The 17,188-nt window shown below is 45.3% G+C and overlaps 1 protein-coding gene across 3 annotated transcripts in view; it reads right to left on the bottom strand.

Annotated features, from left to right (window-relative positions):
• Nucleotides 1-16,960, bottom strand: part of ATN1 (atrophin 1) — a 41,839-nt gene extending 24,879 nt beyond the window's left edge. For all 3 annotated transcript variants that reach the window (XM_075903634.2, XM_075903623.2, XM_075903631.2), the window contains exon 1: nt 16,628-16,960. The gene's annotated coding sequence lies outside the window, so the exon portion shown is untranslated. The remainder of the gene's footprint in view (nt 1-16,627) is intronic.
• Between the last annotated feature and the right edge of the window lie 228 nt (nt 16,961-17,188).

A 17,188-nucleotide genomic window follows, 5' to 3' on the forward strand; every position in this document is an offset into this window, starting at 1 on the left:
TCAGGGGATCAGTGGGTGCTCCCATTTCTCTTTCCCCTCTTCTCCCCCACTAGGTGTTCTAAATACCCCCATTCTCCTATCCCAGGCTCCCTCATTTCTCCCTATTTCCATGAGAGTTGTGTGTCTCCCATCCCCATAGCAGGGTCCCCATTTACTACCCACCCCTGGTGTTCTGTGTGCCCCATTTATTCCTCCTCCTCAAGACAGTGCCCCATTGCCATGAGCGGTGTGCACACCCCTTGCCCTCATTGTTATTCATCTGATAGTTAATTATGGAGGGTTTCATTTATTAAATTCTACTGGGAAGGAGACAGATGAGGCAGCAATTGACACCCTCCAGCAACATCCCTATCAAACCTGTAGACAATTGCAGAGATGCTAATAATGGTGTTAAGCAGATAGCAGAGGCTCCATGTACCTGTCCCACATTTCCCCATTTTGGGTTTTCAGATTTTCCCCAAAATCAACAGGCTTCTGAGCAGTGATACCTTGACCAGTGCCCTCAAAACGGGAATTGACTATGGCGTTCAGAAGTTACTGCATTACAGAAAGACTGAAAGAGAGAAAGACAAAGTTTATGTCTACACTTTAACCACTACAGTGGCGCCGCTGCAGGTGTGTCACTAACACGTCAGCTTGAAGGCCACCCGCTTTGGCACGAAGAGCTCTCCTGTTGGCACAGGTAGTCCTGCACCCTAACTACTGTCTCTCTCACCGAGGTGGAAGAATTCTTCTGTTACATCTTACTTGGAATGTAAGAGTTTAACCAGTTAACAGATAAGTTTATGCCTATTGGCACTGGTTAAACTCTTAATAGGGCTGCTGGCAACTGCGGCAGCCGCAGCAGCCTCAACAGCCCAGCAGGGCTGAGAGCACCAGCTATCCTGGAGGACCAGGAGCCATGGCAGCCCCACGAGTGGTTAACTGTGTAACCAATAGAAATTGTATTGGTTACCATTGCACTATTAACATTTTTTTCATATTTTTACATCCCTAGTCTATACCAGAGTTAGGTCAGCATAGCTACATATCTCAATGGTGGGGATTTTTACACCTGTGAGAGACATAACAATGCCAATATAAATTCCCAGTGTAAACCAGCCCAAATACTGAAATGCCATCAATTTGTTTGTACAGCTATATTTACACTGCAGAGATAATACTGCCACAGCTATGCTGGGCTGGCACAATCTCCTATTCGGAGACGCAGGGTACATCTGCATACAGACCGGATTGATGGGCAGCAATCGATCTAGAGGGACTTGATTTATCGCGTCTAGTATAAACATGATAAATCCATCGCCGAGCGTTCTCCCATCAACTCCAGTACGAGAAGAGTAAATGGAGTTGACAGGACAGCATCAGTTGTCCATTTACTCTGGTGAAGACACCATGGTAAGCAAGACCTAAGTACATCGACTTCAGCTATGTTATTCACAGAGCTGAAATTGCGTAACTTAGATTGATGCCCATGATAGTGTGAACAAAGCCATGGCCTATGCCAGCAGAAGGGGCTTTTCTGTTCTTGTAGGAATATCACCTTCCTAAGGTACCTTATTTTGACAGCTCTCTTCCTTTGACATAATTCCCAATGTAAACGGAGCTGTGCCAGCAGAGGTATGTTGGTCAGGGGTAGGTTTTTTTTTTTTCTTACCTCAATGGATGCAATTATGCTGATATAGCTTTTCAGTGTAGACAGGCCCAAGGCCTTTGCAAGATCACACAAGTTATCAAATAACCCATATTTTAGATTTTTAAACACTCTATAAATAGTCTACTCTCAGTCTACAAACTCTTCTTTACTAGAAGAATCCAAAAAAAGTTCGGCCACCAAAAACATTTTTAGAAAGGAATAATTTTAAAATGTTTTAACCTCAAACCAATTAACAAATGTACTTGTAGATTGTCACAAAATTCATTCTGTACTCAAAGAGTAAATGATACACATTTGAAGAGTATACCCCTTATTATTTATATTTCATTAAGGTCAAGGTCTACACTCAAAAATTAGTTGCTCAGCATGTGAATAATCCACATTCCTGAGCAGTGTAATTAAGACAACCTAAGTCCTCAAGTAGACTGCATTAGGACAACAAAGTATTCTTTTGTTTACTGACCTACCATCCCTCAGGGAGGTGAATCACCTGCTAATAGGAGAAGCCCTCCTGCAAGATAGATAGTGTCTATAATGAAGCATTGCAGCAGCATGACTGTGCTGCTGTAGCATTTTAACTGCAGACAAACTTGAGAGTTTTAATTCCTGCAACTCTCAAAACAACCATTTTTATTATTAAATCCACTCATTACCTGGATGTTTCTATTTGAATGACCATCAGTAAAATAATTAACAGCATTTCTATTTAAATGTCACCATCAGGTTTCAAAGTTAAAAACCCCACTAATATGACTAGAGGTAATCTGATCACTAAAGGGTACGTCTAAACTACATGACTCCGTCGACGGAGCCATGGAGATTTGTTGTTTTGGCAAAGTCAAATGAAGCCACGATTTAAATGATCGCGGCTTCATTTAAATTTACATGGCTGCCGCGCTGAGCCGACAAACAGCTGATCGGCTGTTTGTCCGCTCAGCGCGCTAGTCTGGACGCTCCCCTGCGGACATCAAAGCCCTTTGTCGGCAGCCCCAGTAAACCTCATCCCACGAGGAATAATGGGGCTGCCGACAAAGGGCTTTGATGTCGGCAGGGGAGCATCCAGACTAGCGCGCTGAGCGGACAAACAGCTGATCAGCTGTTTGTCAGCTCGGCGCGGCAGCCATGTAAATTTAAATGAAGCTGCGATCATTTAATCGCGGCTTCATTTGACTTTGCCTATGTGTCTATTCTACATGCCTCTCACGACAGAGGCATGTAGTCTAGACACAGCCTAAGAGCAAATGTTTCAGGCTGCCTGCAAACACAGACAGCTAATGCCATATCCATTACACTTAGGTTATGCTTTTTGTTCCTTTAAGATTTTCTTCATATTTAGGACTAAAAACTTAATTGTTTAAAATAAAGCTATAATTCAAAGAGAAACATAACTGAGAACAAACTATTTGCTGATGATTACTATGAAGTAGAAAAAAAAGGACTAAATGTGTTAATATATATAAAAGTCACTTTATTAATAAATGTTAACAGTAGCCCATGCCTTAGATTTAGTTACAATGTGGAAGTAGAAATAATTTGCTCTGTGACACCAAAAGTAGATTGGATTTACAATAAAATAATTATTAAGAACACATTTAAAAATGATTATAACTAACAGATTTACTTGAAAATATCAGAACAACCATTTTGTGTTCACAGAGCAAGGTATTCTCTGGGAACTGGGTGGATGACAACACAGTAGATGTCCAGATGGATGAAACAATCCACTAATTGTATTTTCAGTCCAGGATCAGGGTCTAAATTCTCCATTAAGGATACAAGTAGTCCCCAACTTATGAATGGGTTATGTTCCAAACACCTGGTTGTAACTCGATTTGTTTGTAAGTTAGAATACAAGCTTTTAAATGTGGCCACACTGTTCGTAAGCATGGATTGCACGTTCGTAACTCGGGGACTGGCTGTAATGGGCTTAATGGGAGGTTGGTCGTAAGTATGAACGGTTGTAAGTCGACGCATTCGTAACTCAGGGAACAGCTGTACTATAATTGCAACACTCAACCAACCCTGACCTCTAAAGCTGCAATGATGCCATATTATTATAATAAATAACCCAGTACTCTTTTGTAGCCCCCTGTATCCACCCTTCTTTGCAATTAGAGACCACTGTTAATTCACTTATTTAGGAAGGCCAGTAGAAGTCATGGACAAGTTCTATTTAGGCATCAGATGACTGGCTCTGTGGGAGTGACCTGGATGCTGATCCACCCTTGACTGGCCTTCCATTCTGCTTATGGACTTATGATGCATCTCTTTACTAGTGTTGACTATGTGGGATGTTGTTTTCATGGGATGTTACTAGTACATCCACAGCTACGTGTCATATATTGAAGACAAGAACTCAAAACTCAATCACAGGCCAAGATGAGTCCACATGCAAGGAAGCCACAATACTCCATCCTTCCCCTCCACATTAACTTGATCAGCATTCAGTATAGTCATTCCCTTTTCACTCCCAAAAAACCTGAAGATTATTTTTATGGATTCCTAGATTCCAAGACCAGAAAGGACCATGGTGATCAGTTAATCTGTCCCGCTGTGTAGCACAGGTCTTCAAACCTCCCTCAAAATATTTCCTAAAATGTACCCTTTGGAATAAAATCCAATCTTGATTTTAAAATGTTCATTAATGGAAAATCCACCATGACCCTTGGTAAACTGTTCCAATTATTAACTACTTTCACTGCTAAAAATGGACCTCTTATTTGCAGTCTGAATGTGTCTAGCTTCAACTTCCAGCCACTGGACCGTGCAATTCCTTTCTCTGTTAGATGGATTAAATATTTGCTTCTTGTGTAGGGACTCAAACCGTAATCAAGACACCCCATAACCTTTCCTTTATCAAGATAAACAGAATGAGCTCCTTGAATCTATATCGCTACAACACAAGTTTTCTAATCTTTTGTTCCTTTTTGTGGCTGTTGAAGAACCCTCTCTAATTTATCAACATCCTTCTTGTTCTGTGGCCACTAGAACTATGCACAGGATTCCAGTAATGACTGAACCAATGACAAATACAGGGGTAAAATACTCTGCTTCTAGTCAAGGTCCCCATTTATACATCCAAACATTGCACTAGCCCTTTCAGACACAGCATCACACTGGGAGCTGATCACCAACCATGACCAGTGGCAACTGGTGAGGAGGTACTCGGGGGGCCACCGGGCATGACACTCCCCCAGCCTGGGGAAGAGCCAGGACAACCCCCCTCCAACCTGCCTCTTCCCCAACTGATGTGACCAAGGTGACTAGCAGGGCTGGGCGCCTGTGCTGGCAGTGGGGGTCTGGTCCCCTTGCACTCACCAGCAGTGGTGTGAGAAGCAGAGCAACACAGTTCCAGCTCATTCTGTTCCCCTGGCCACGTTGCTCCATTTTCCACCGGTGAGTACTGGGGAAGTCCCACCCCACCCTGAGCGATGCAGAGAGCACTTGGGCCACATTGCTTCGCTTCTTCCACCACTGCTGGTGAGTGCGGGGGCGGGGACACGTGCTGTGAGCGCCAGGTCCCCTTGCTAACACCAGCGCCATCCAGAGGCTCGGCTGCTGGCTGGTCCCTTGCCCTTCTCACTCACAGCTTTTGGGGGGCATGTGCCCCCTGTGTCCTACCTCATGTGTCATCCTGACCAGGACCCCCAAATTTTGCTCCAACTCATTGTTTCCCAAGACAGAGTCCAGCTATACAGCTTGCATTCTTTATTCCTAAATATGTACATTTAGCCATATTAAAAAGCATATGGTTTGCTTGCACCTAGTTAACCAAGTGATCCAGATCACTCTGTATCAACGACCTGTCCTCTTCATTCATTACCATTTCCGCTCTGTGTGGATCATCTGCAAACTCTCACTGATGATTTTGTGTTTTCTTTCAGGTCATTAATAAAAATGTTCAACAACATAAGACCAAGAACCAATCTCTGTGGGGCCCCATCAGAAACTCACCTGTTCAAGATGCTTCTATTAGACACCTATCAGACAGCTTTTAATTCACTTAATATGTGCTATGTTTTATATCATTTTATATCATTTGAGGTTTTTTTACATCTAAATGTCATGTGGTATCACATCAATGCCTCACAGAAGTGTAAATATATTACATCAACACTACTACCTTTATCAAACTTATAATCTTATAAAAAAAGATATCAAGTTAGTTTGACAGATCTAGTTTCCATGTTAATGGGTATAATAATTAATGCCCCTCCTTTGGTTCTTCATTAACAAATCAGCCACTCCATTATTTTGCCTTGGATTGATGTCAGACTGACAGGCTTATAATTGTCCAAGTCATCTTATTTTCCCTTAGTTAATGTTGTGTAATATTTAATATCTTCCAGTCTAACTTCCCCAGTATTCCAAGTCTTACTAAAAATCAACATTTATGTTGCGGCAAGCTCCTTAGCCAACTCTTTTTAAACTCTTGGATGCAAGTAATCCAGATCTTTCAATTTTAAAATGTTTAACTTTAGTGGCTGATGTTTAACATCTCCCAGGAATACTAGTGCAATAGAAAGAGTCATATATGACTATATCATTCCCCACCCTCACCCCAAATACAGAAAAATAAATACATATTTTTAATTCTGAGCGTACTGTGGGGAGACCCCACCTGGGATACGATACTCAGTTCTGGACTCCTCAGTTCCAGAAAGATAGTGACAAACTAGAGGGAGCTCCAAGAAGATGCACAGAAAACTTCAGGGGGCTGGAAGGGTTCAATACCAGATACTGATTCAAAAAGTAAAATCCACTAGGCTCACTAAAGCCATGACTGAGGGAGAACGCTCTGCAAGTGCCTGAGGGAAAAAACCCCAGTGGGAGAGGGATTTGCAGGGGGATAAGTGTGAAGAACTAGATGGACAGAGGAGAGATGAGCCAAGGCAAAGAAGCACATGAACTATCTTATATGAAACAGAAAATGGGGAATGATCCTGCTTTGGCCCTAAACCTGGAGTTGGGGGGCAACCAAATGGAATGTTCCTAAAGTAAGTGCTGTGAGCCTACATTTTCACGGCCTCAGTCACAGCACAGTCATTATCTGAAGTTCTCATCAATTTGCCATAAGTCCAACAGAGATTCTGCCAGCTCTCTCAGGCTACATCTACACTACACATTTTGCCGGAAAAGGCAATGCAAATGAAGCACAGATTAGCATTTTCTCGCACTTCATTTGCATAATCTCTTCCCATCCATTTTTGCGCAAAAACAAGCAGTGTGGACATTTCCTTTCTGCGCAAGATACTTATACCTCCTTTTCTGAGGCATAAGAATTTTGCACAAAAAGGGGGTTTTGCGCAAAAAGGAAATGTTTATACTGCTTATTTTTGTGCAAAAACCCCTTGCGCAAAAACGGATCAGAAGAGATTATGCAAATGAAGCATGAGAAAATGCTAATCCGCGCTTCATTTGCATTGTCTCTTCCAGCAAAATGTGTAGAGTAGACATAGCCTCAGAGTCCTCACCCATCTCCACCTCCCCCTCTAAGAACAAGATACACCTTTTGCAAGCAGCAATAGTTGGCGTCATCCTGCCTAAATGGTACCTGAGCCTGGGAGATGAGTACCAAAGCAAAGACCAACTTTGGGATGTTGGGGGTATCCAAAATCTCTGCCACCTCAGAACTGACAGCAACCAGCCAGGATTTAATAACCAGAAACATGGAACCTATCAGTCTTTGTTAACCAAGGACCTGCCATTGCCCGGCTAGTACCTAAAGCTGGAGAGGGATAGTTGCCCTATGCAATACCATATATTAGCTGGAATTATTTTACTAGGTGTCTTACAAAGAAGGTGCAGACACACCTCTCTCTTATAGGGCACATGATACAATCAAGCCTGTGCCCGCCTCTTATTTGGTTGGCAACACTAGGAAATTAAAAACAACTCTTTTCCCTCTAAATTCTTGAGAGCCCAAACCCCACTCACAGAAGAAAAGCTGGTGACTCAATGTATAGAGGTCCCTTGTCCAGCAGTGCCCAGTGAATGGCTGAAATCAAGGTTAGGCCATAACAGCCTCCCAGGAAGGACTATAAAGGGGATGATTCCAGTTACAGTTATGCCACAGATGTTTGTCAACAGAGGTCTTCTCTGGAGAACATAGTCATGGTCCTGCACTACCTCTCCCTCCCACACCGCACTGGTCCGGGGCTCCCCACTTTTGAAATATACAAGGGCCTCGGGGATCTTGACATTTCAAAGGCAAAGCAAGCATGGGGAGCATGAAGCAGGCAGGGACTAAGGATGTTAATGACTAGTTGACTATCAAGATAAGCATTTGCTTATCGGAGAGTCTGTCGACTAGTCAACTCCCCCGCCTCCCGGATGCCTTTGTGAGACCCCAGCTCCACAGCAGGGCAGCACCATACAGCTGAGCCACGGATCAGCTGTGTGGCACTGCTGCTTTGAAACCGCAAAGTGAAGTTCAAAGGGACAGATGCCACACAGCTGATCTGTGGCTCAGCTGTATGGCGCTGCTCCACCGTGGAGCCAGGGTCTCCTGGGGACTCCTTTGAAATGGGCTCCACAGTGTTTTAAAGGGGAAGCTGTCGCACAGCTGAGCCAGGGATCAGCTATGCGGCGGCTGCCCCTTTGGAACATCACCTCAGCATTTCAAAGGGGTAGTGCCGTGCAGCCCAGGGTCAGCTGTGGACTCCCCAGCTGATCCCAGGCTCCCTGCGGCATTTCCCCAGAACCTGGAATCAGTCCCCAGCTGACCCCAGGTTCTGGGAAATGCCACACAGAACCTGGGGGCAGACTCCACGACTCTGCCCCTTTGAAATGCTGAGGTGGTGTTTCAAAGGGGCAGCCATCACACAGCTGAGCCCGGGATCAGCTATGCGGCAGGTGCCCTTTTAAAACACTGCCTCCGCATTTCAAAGGGGCAGCTGTGGAGCCTGGGATTAGCTGGGGACTCCTCAGCAGATCCTAGGTTCCGTGTGGCATTTCCCCAGAACCCGGGGTCAGCTGGGGAGCCCAGGGTCCATGGCTTTGAAATGCACAAGAGCCCCCACTGAATACTCTTGTACATTTCAAAGAAGGCACCTGCGTGCAGCCCAGAGTCAGTGGGACTTCGTGCTGGCCCAGGGCTGTACACAGAGTTCCGCATTCCCAGTGAGGGCTCTTGTACATTTTAAAGGAGGAATGCGGAAGTGCCTATCGACTAATCACGTAGTCATTCCATCGACTACTCGAAATTCCATCGACTACTTGACTAGTCAATTAACTGCAATTTAACATCCTTAGCAGGGAGTGCCCCATGCTCCCTGCTTTTGAAATTTACACTCGTGGGGTGTATCTAGACTAGGAGGGGCTTTTTCGAAAAAAGTGGACTTTTTTTTTTTAAACTTCCCCTGCGTCTAGAGTGCTGCCGCATTCTTTCAAAAGTAAATTGAAAGAACAGTTTTTTCAACCGTGGAAAACCTTGTTTTATGAGGAAGAACACCTTTTTTTGAAAGTGCTCTCTTGAAAAAAGGCACTATGTAATGCAAACTGTGCTTTTTCTAAAGTACTGGTTGTCGTCTAGACGCTCTTTTTCAAAAGAAGCTTTTTTGAAAGTATCTTCCGAAAAAGCCTCTTTCAAAAGAGGCTTGCAGTCTAGACATAGCCTTGTACATTTCAAAAGCAGGGAACACGGGGCCAGCAGGGGACTGCTTGCGTTCCCACTGTCCCCATGCTCCACACAGTACTCTTGCTACATTTCAAAGGCAGAGGCACCCTTATCGACCAATTGAATAGTCGATGCAAATTACATTGACTATTCGATTAGTTGATCAATCTAAATTTAACATCCTTAGTCACAGCTGTCCATCATGCAGTTACCCACTGGGTGTCACTCAGCATTATATCACAGATGCACATCAGGCAGAAGGAAGCTCTGTGGAAGACAGAATGCAAAGGGCAAAAATTATTGGGCAACATTCTTGGAGCAACCAAGGCCTAACCCTGAGTGAAACTTTCTGCCATAAAAAGACACCATGGTAGGCAATCATGCTCTAAACCTGGCAGTCATTATCACCTTTAGACAGGCTGCCTAATGAACACCTGTGATTTATCTCTGAGTGGTACCATCATCCCTTGAGGCACTTGGGACAGCAGTAGCCAGTGCAAGTGAAACAGTAGCCCACAGAAGCACTTCCAGACTGGCAACTGTGATATTGCCTTGAATAACCATCATCCACATCTGCATGAAGCATGTTTGAAAACCTGTGGGCAAAACCACTGCACTGCACCTAACAAAGGAGGTCAAGAGACAAAGATGGCCTGCCCCTAAACCCAATGAAAACACTCACACATGAGCGCAGAGTCATAAAAATAACTAGGATGTTTTATTAGTGAGTACATGGGCCATCAAACAAGTTTATTGAAGGCTTACGTAAAGGGTCAACTGTGGTTTATCTCAGGGTGAAACTATTACTAAAGGAGGCACTGTCTGATGGACAATCTTGGATATATTTGCTGATGATACAAAGACTGGTAGAGGAAAAAAATGGTAAGTACAGACAGATACAGAGCAATCTGGACTATTTGGTAAATAGATTCACGTGTTTTAATACAGCCAAATGGAAGGTCATATATCAAGGAACAAAGAATTTTGTTTTCACTCACAGGTAGAGAAGCTGTATTCTGGGAAGCAGATTCCAAAAAGGCCTTGTGGGTCATAGTGAATAGCAAACTGAACATGAGCTCCCAGTCGGATGGTACAGCTAAGAGGGCTGATGAATTCCATGGATGTGTGAACAGAAGAATATTGAGTAGCAGTAGGGAGATGCAATTAGCACTGTACACAGCACTGATGAGATCACTAGTGAAATAGTCATGCCCATACTTCAGCAATGATGTTGAGACACTAGAAATTATTCAGAAATGAACAATAAGAAAGAATTTAGGTCTGGGAAACCTGTTTTATAGAAACTTAAGAAGCTCAATCTATTTAGCTCATCAAAAAGGTTAAAAAGTGACTTGATCACAGTCTGTCAGTATCCACATGGCAAGAAGATTTTTGAAAGCAAAGGCCCCTTCAATCTAGCACACCAGTTCCACCTGCTGTAAGCTGAAGCTTCAGACAGGAAATAAGGTGCAATTTGTTAACAGTCAGGATAATTAACCACTGAAACAGTTCATCAAGGAGAGTGACGGATTTCTCCATCATCTGAAATCTTTAAACGAAGGCAGCATGTCTATCTAAAAGATATGCTCTAGCTCAACCAGAAGTTATGGTCTTCATGAAGGAATCACTAGGCAAGTAGAAGCAAAATGCAGGACAATGTAGCACTTTAAAGACTAACAAGATGGTTTATTAGATGATGAGCTTTCGTGGGCCAGACCCACTTCCTCAGATCAAATAGTGGAAGAAAGTAGTCACAACCATATATACCAAAGGATACAATTAAAAAAAAATGAACAAATATGAAAAGGACAAATCACATTGCAGAACAGAAGGGGGATGCGGGGGGGGGGGGTGGGAAGGGGGAGGAAGGAAGGTAAGTGTCTGTGAATTGCTGATATTAAAGGTAGGGAGAGTGGGATGTTTGTGAGTTAATGGTATTACAGGTGATAATTGGGGAAACTGTCTTGGTAATGGGTGAGAAAGTTCAAAGTCTTGTTAAGTCCTTGTTGACAAGTGTCGAATTTTAACATCCCCCTTCTGTTCTGCAATGTGATTTGTCCTTTTCATATTTGTTCATTTTTTTAAATTGTATCCTTTGGTATATATGGTTGTGACTACTTTCTTCCACCATTTGATCTGAGGAAGTGGGTCTGGCCCACGAAAGCTCATCATCTAATAAACCATCTTGTTAGTCTTTAAAGTGCTACATTGTCCTGCATTTTGCTTCAACTACCCCAGACTAACACGGCTACATTTCTATCAGAATTTTAACATGAATGACAGTTCAGAGGATTCCCTTTCAAGTGCAGATGTAAAAGGTCTTTGTAGCAGAATGGTGGCTAAGTCATTTAGAGAGTGTCCTTTCTGGTTAAAGTGGCAAGAAACTGTTTTCTCTTTGTGATCTTGTACTACATCCTTTGCTGGGCAAGGGGGAGATCATATACATGGTCATAATGGTCCATTCAAGATTTAAAATATACGAATTTAACACAAAGATAGCTATTAATCACCAAGATATTAAAGGATGGTTGTGGTCTAGTCCTGAGCGAAATCAGTTTGTAAGGACATGGCCTGGGCTAACCCTCAACAACTCCCACACAAGAAAAGTTTAATGAACAATCATGACTTAACCGTAAGGGTGAAAGTAACTTAGATTTCTTACTGATATGATCATCTACACTGCCACTCTCCACTCTGAAACTTTCCTCACTCACGGGTATGAGAAACCCCCTAGTGCTATAAAGTGATAGTGTAACTGTACTCCCAGCACTGGTAGCTACTCCCCTTGTGAAGGTGGTTGTACAGCACTGGTAGAGCTCTCTCCTAGCGCTGGATCTGCCAGGGCAGCACTGTGCAGAGAAAAATCTACTATGACCATGTTCTTACCTGTATGCCATACCCGCCCGTACTGGCTTATTTTCACCTTTGTCTAACTGTAGATGAAAATGCCATCCAGAGAGTCCGGACACTCATGGAATAACTGAGTAAAGCTGTTTCAAGTATCTACTCCCCCGCAGGAAGAGTCATAGCCAGAGAGGCCCTGGATTCCAAATATGGAGAATTACTCACTAATCCTACACTGATCCCCAATACAGAGAGAAGGAAAAAAAATCAAGGGCTATCCTTGAATGAAATTCCAATTCTCAAAAGGTAACTTGTTAGACAAAGAATCATGGTAGCCTGAAATTTCCTAGCTAAACTGATCCCTGATGAATGACATCAATCACTTGGGCAATGAATATGAGGGAAGAGAGGCACCACCTGCCAGCCTTCCCTCAGCAAAATCCAGCTAGGGTATTACTGGGTAAAGTGACCCAAAGATGGCATAGCAGTTACTCTTGTGTTTACAGGGATAAATATTGTCGCATCCCAATCCATCAAAAATAATTATCTCATGGGAGAGAGTAACAGAGTTGCACACATGATACCATATAGTAACAAATTACTGTAGTCAAAGGAAACCTGTTATAGACTACCTATGAGGACATGTGTTGACTGAGGCGTTAACCCAAGCTCTTATTCAGGTGTTGTCCCTAAACCTCCTCCTGCACACATACACATACAACCCCTTCCTCAGTCAAGATTAGTAGCATTTTCAACCTGAGATATTTGGCCCAGATGGAAGTACAGGCTTTCACCTGAACTAGTAACCCACCCACATTGCTGCAAGGATGCAGGATAAATCACTAAGTGCTTGTAGTCTTCCGGTGCCTTCCCACAATTATTCCTGTATCCAGAAGGGCAGATGAATTCTCCCACAATTAATAGGGAATTAATCACAGAGCAGTTCAACTTGCTGCAGCACAAAAAAAATCCTAGGGTATGCCCCCAGATGTCCTAGCAACACATGTGGGTGAATGCAGTTCCAGTGAGCACAAAGTAACAAAAGTACAGCTTGGCAATGTGGCTGCTCACACCCAGGTAGGCCGACCTTGAGAAGATCACCAGGGTTAACTCTGCACGGAAGCCACATCCTGAAAGTGGCCCAGGAGGTTTTTTTAAAAAACTTCTTCTTTTTCATAGGCACTCTCTATTTTATTCATACTTAGAGTATTTGACTTTCTCCTCAGGCTACTGACCTTTAAGAATTTTACAAAGGGTTGATATTTTATACTTCTTTTTTTTTCTATTGTAAAGGTAAAACTAAGTTACTGCTTCACTAGTAAAATTCCACCTTAAGAAAATGCAGCAAAGATGAAGTAATAAATACATTAAAAAACACTTCTAGGGTACCTTGTAGCTGGGTATCTAATGATATTAAACTGCAAATGGCCACAAACCCACAGAGGACAAAAAGAAATTAGAAATTAGTAGTTCACGTGGCAAAAAGAAATTAGAGAGATGGCCAGGAAACAACAAAGCCTGGACAAATACACCTAACATACTGAGGAGAAATAATCTGAAACCCAGATTCTCAACGGAAAGGAGATGCCTGTAGAGTAGGAGCAACAAAAAGAAACCAAAGAAATGTAATCACACAGGAATTTGTAATGGGACAGAGCTGAAAAAGTAATCAGTGCAATTCTGGGGACTGTGTATTATACTGTTATAGTTATACTGATTGAATTCCATGTGTGGACTCTCATAGTTTGGAATAAAAATGTCTACATGAGGAGTTATCACAGTATAACTATGTCCACTAAATTTCCAATGTAACTCTATACAGACAAGCCCTAAGGTGAGGGCATAAGAACCATCTGCCAGTATTATCTGAGGTGTGCAAACCCCAGGAAGGGGGATTACTACAGCAGGAAAGGATCAGCAAATTTTATCATTAGAATTCATGACATGTAATTTGCAAATATTTAGGTGAGTTTTATTGCCTCCGGTGACAGCCTTATCATTGGATGTTTCTTCACAGAGATATTGAAAAGCTCAGCCAAGAATTCAAACAATTTCCCAAAGACCACAAATGGAAAAGGGGTCCTTCTGTGGAGAAAGAACAGATCATCCAGTCCAGGAATGGAGCAAGCAACGGCTGACATTTATTTACACAAACAAGTCACAAGTAGGGATGTTAAAAATCATGTAATGGGGTAATCGTGTAACTGCTGAAAATCTCAGCAGTTACACGGTTCCCCGTGCTGCGGGCTCTGCGTGTAAACCTAAGCTTTATACTGCAGGGCCCACTGAGAAGCCTCCCTGAGAGTGGGCCTGCCAGCCCATGCTGACCCAGCTCTTGGGGAGGAGATTTCACTGCTGCAACGAAGCTGGCAGCTCTTGCTCACCCCTAGGAGGAGGCTTTGCTGAGTGTAACCGACACCATTAGCCAATAAGCATCTGCTTTTTATCAATTAAATAGTTAGTCATTTACACTCAAAATCTCTAGTCACAAGTAACATGAAAATAATTATTTGGGCAAGGAAGATTCATGGAGAGAGAAGAGAGTGAAATTCCTCAAATTAATTCATCTCAATAATTTGACTACCTCCATATGCCCTGTAACAATGGGTAAGAATTTTCCTCCACTTGCTCAAATGCAGGTACTTCTTACAGGGATAACAAAGAAGGATCTAGATAAAGATAAAAGTCTGTATAACCAGAGCAAGACAGAGGAATGTTTATTAGTAAGGCCCTACCAAATTCACAATCCATTTTGCTCAATTTCACATTCATAGGATTTTAAAAATCGTAATTTTTTTTTTTAGCTATTTAAATCTGAAATTGCAAAGTGTTGTATCTGTGGGGGTCCTGACTCAAAAGGAGGGGAGAGAGGATTGTGGTATTGCTACCCTTACTTCTGTTCTGCTGCAGACGGCAAAGCTGCCTTCACAGCTGGGCAGTTGGAGACTGGTGACTGCTGATGGACAGCCCAGCTCTGAAAGCAGAGCTGCTGCCAGCAGCAGTGCAGAGGACGGCATGCTATGCTATTTCCACCTTTATTTCTGTGCTGCTGCTAGTAAGGTTCTGCCTCCAGAGCTGGGCACCTGATCCATCACTCTTTGCCTGCACAGCTCTAAAGGTAGCGTAGAAATAAAGGTGGCAAAACCATGATCCCCCATTAAAATAACCTTGTGACCTGCCCTGCAACTCTTTTTGGGGTTAAGACCGCCAGTTTGCAAAACTCATCTTCCCCCATGAAATTGGTATCATATAGGATAAAAGCACACAAAACACCAGATTTCATGACCTGTGATGCATTTTTCATAGCTGTGAAATTGGGAAAGCCCTATTTATTGGTTGTGAAGCAATGAATAATCTCATGGTAATAATTTGGCTACTCAACAGTCTGCACACACAGACCAAGCCAGTCACAAAGAGAAAAAACCATGATAAATAATGTTAAAAAAATGGCCAAAACAGTAGCCACTCAATAACCAACATAAAAGGCAATCCAAATGCAAGCAATGATAGTGAAATTGATTGTGCAATGGTGACCAAATGCTCAGAACTACAGTAACCCGCTGGGCAACAATGGTCAATGTTACCGCAAACTATGGCCCACAGAACACAAGTGATATGGTGGCTGGCTTGCAGATAAACCATTGAGGACAGCATGGGAAACAGTGATCAATCCCAGGACTAACCCAACAGTAACTGCTTAGCCATTATAACAAACAAGGAGATCCTAGCCAAGTGGAATGGACCATAAAGGCCAAGCAGATGACAACCCACTTGCAGGCCAGTTGTCTGTGCTCAGGTGCACTGGCAGCACCCTGGTGGCTTTTTCTGGAAGTAGTTCAGAGTAGTGGGCTGGTGGTGGTGGGATCCCACCAGGGTGGAGCCTGGCAAACCTTCCTGCGCCTAGTCCCCTGAAGAAATCCCGTGGGACTCAGCAGCTCTCCAAAGAGACCGAACAATCATTTCTGCCTCCCCCCACGCTACGCCTGGGCAGGGACCAAGAGCTGAGACAATCCGGGGCACGGAATTCGCCAGGGCGAGCCGGGGCTGATCGGAGGCAGGAGAAGGTGGAGACATCCCAGTAACACAACACGTTTGCCTGGTGCTTTTCCAGCGTTGTTCCCGCACGGCTCATGCCGCCCCTCCCCACCCCGCTGCAGCACCCCCCCCCCCCACGCACCACCCCCGCGCGCCCGGGCCCCCTGCCCAACTTTCCGCGGGCGGCGGGGGGCTGCTCCAGCGAGCACCCGGGGCGGTGACGTCACGCCGCGCTAGCTCCGGCCCGAGCCCATGTCCATCGCCCCCTGCTGGGGGGGCGTCAGGGAGCCTCCCAGGCCCCGCCGCGCTCTGCCCCAGCCCGCCCGGGGCTGCAGGACCCTGCCTCCCGCGCCAGCCCCCCACCCCCAGCGCCGCGGGCGGGCCCCGCGCTCCTGCCTCCCCCGCGCAGCTCTGCTCCCCCGTCCCGCGGGCCCGGCGCGCGTGGGGTGGGGGACAATGACAGGCGCGGGACTCACCGCAGGCTCCCGGGAGCAGCTCGACTGGCGGCGCGGGCTGGGGGAGGGGCGCTAAATACGCCCCCTTCCTGCCTCGGCGCGGCCCCCGGCTGCGGGGCGGCGGCGGCCGGAGGGGCGATGGCCGCGGGGCCCTGGAGCAGCGCAGCCCCCGCACCCCGCGTTCAAACGCCGCCCAGCCCGCCCATCGCTCCGGCCGCCCTTAGCCGCCTCCCATTTCCGAGGCGCCCCCGCCGCGTCGTCACCCCCCGGCGCGCCCGCCCCGGCCCGGCGGGCACCTCCCGCCAGACAAAATGTTTCTGTTCGGAGCCCGGCGCGAGCGCAGGGGCCGGAGCGGGCGGGGGAAGCGCGCGGGAGCCGCGCCGGGGACGGGCGAGGGGGGAGGGCAAAGCCCGAGGAGTGAGTGGGTGGGGGGAGGAGAGGAAGAGGGGAGAGCGATACGGCTGGAAAGGGGGGCGGGGGCGAGCCTCAGCGGGGCGCTTGCTCGACGGGCGGCACAAGGCCCTGCCCCGCAGGCTAGTTGTGGGTGCGTGCGCCCCCCGGGGTGCTCCAAACTGCTCCGAG

This window comes from Pelodiscus sinensis, chromosome 1, assembly GCF_052426305.1.
Source record: "Pelodiscus sinensis isolate ZL-2025 chromosome 1, ASM5242630v1, whole genome shotgun sequence".
NCBI classification, from domain to species: Eukaryota; Metazoa; Chordata; order Testudines; family Trionychidae; genus Pelodiscus; species Pelodiscus sinensis.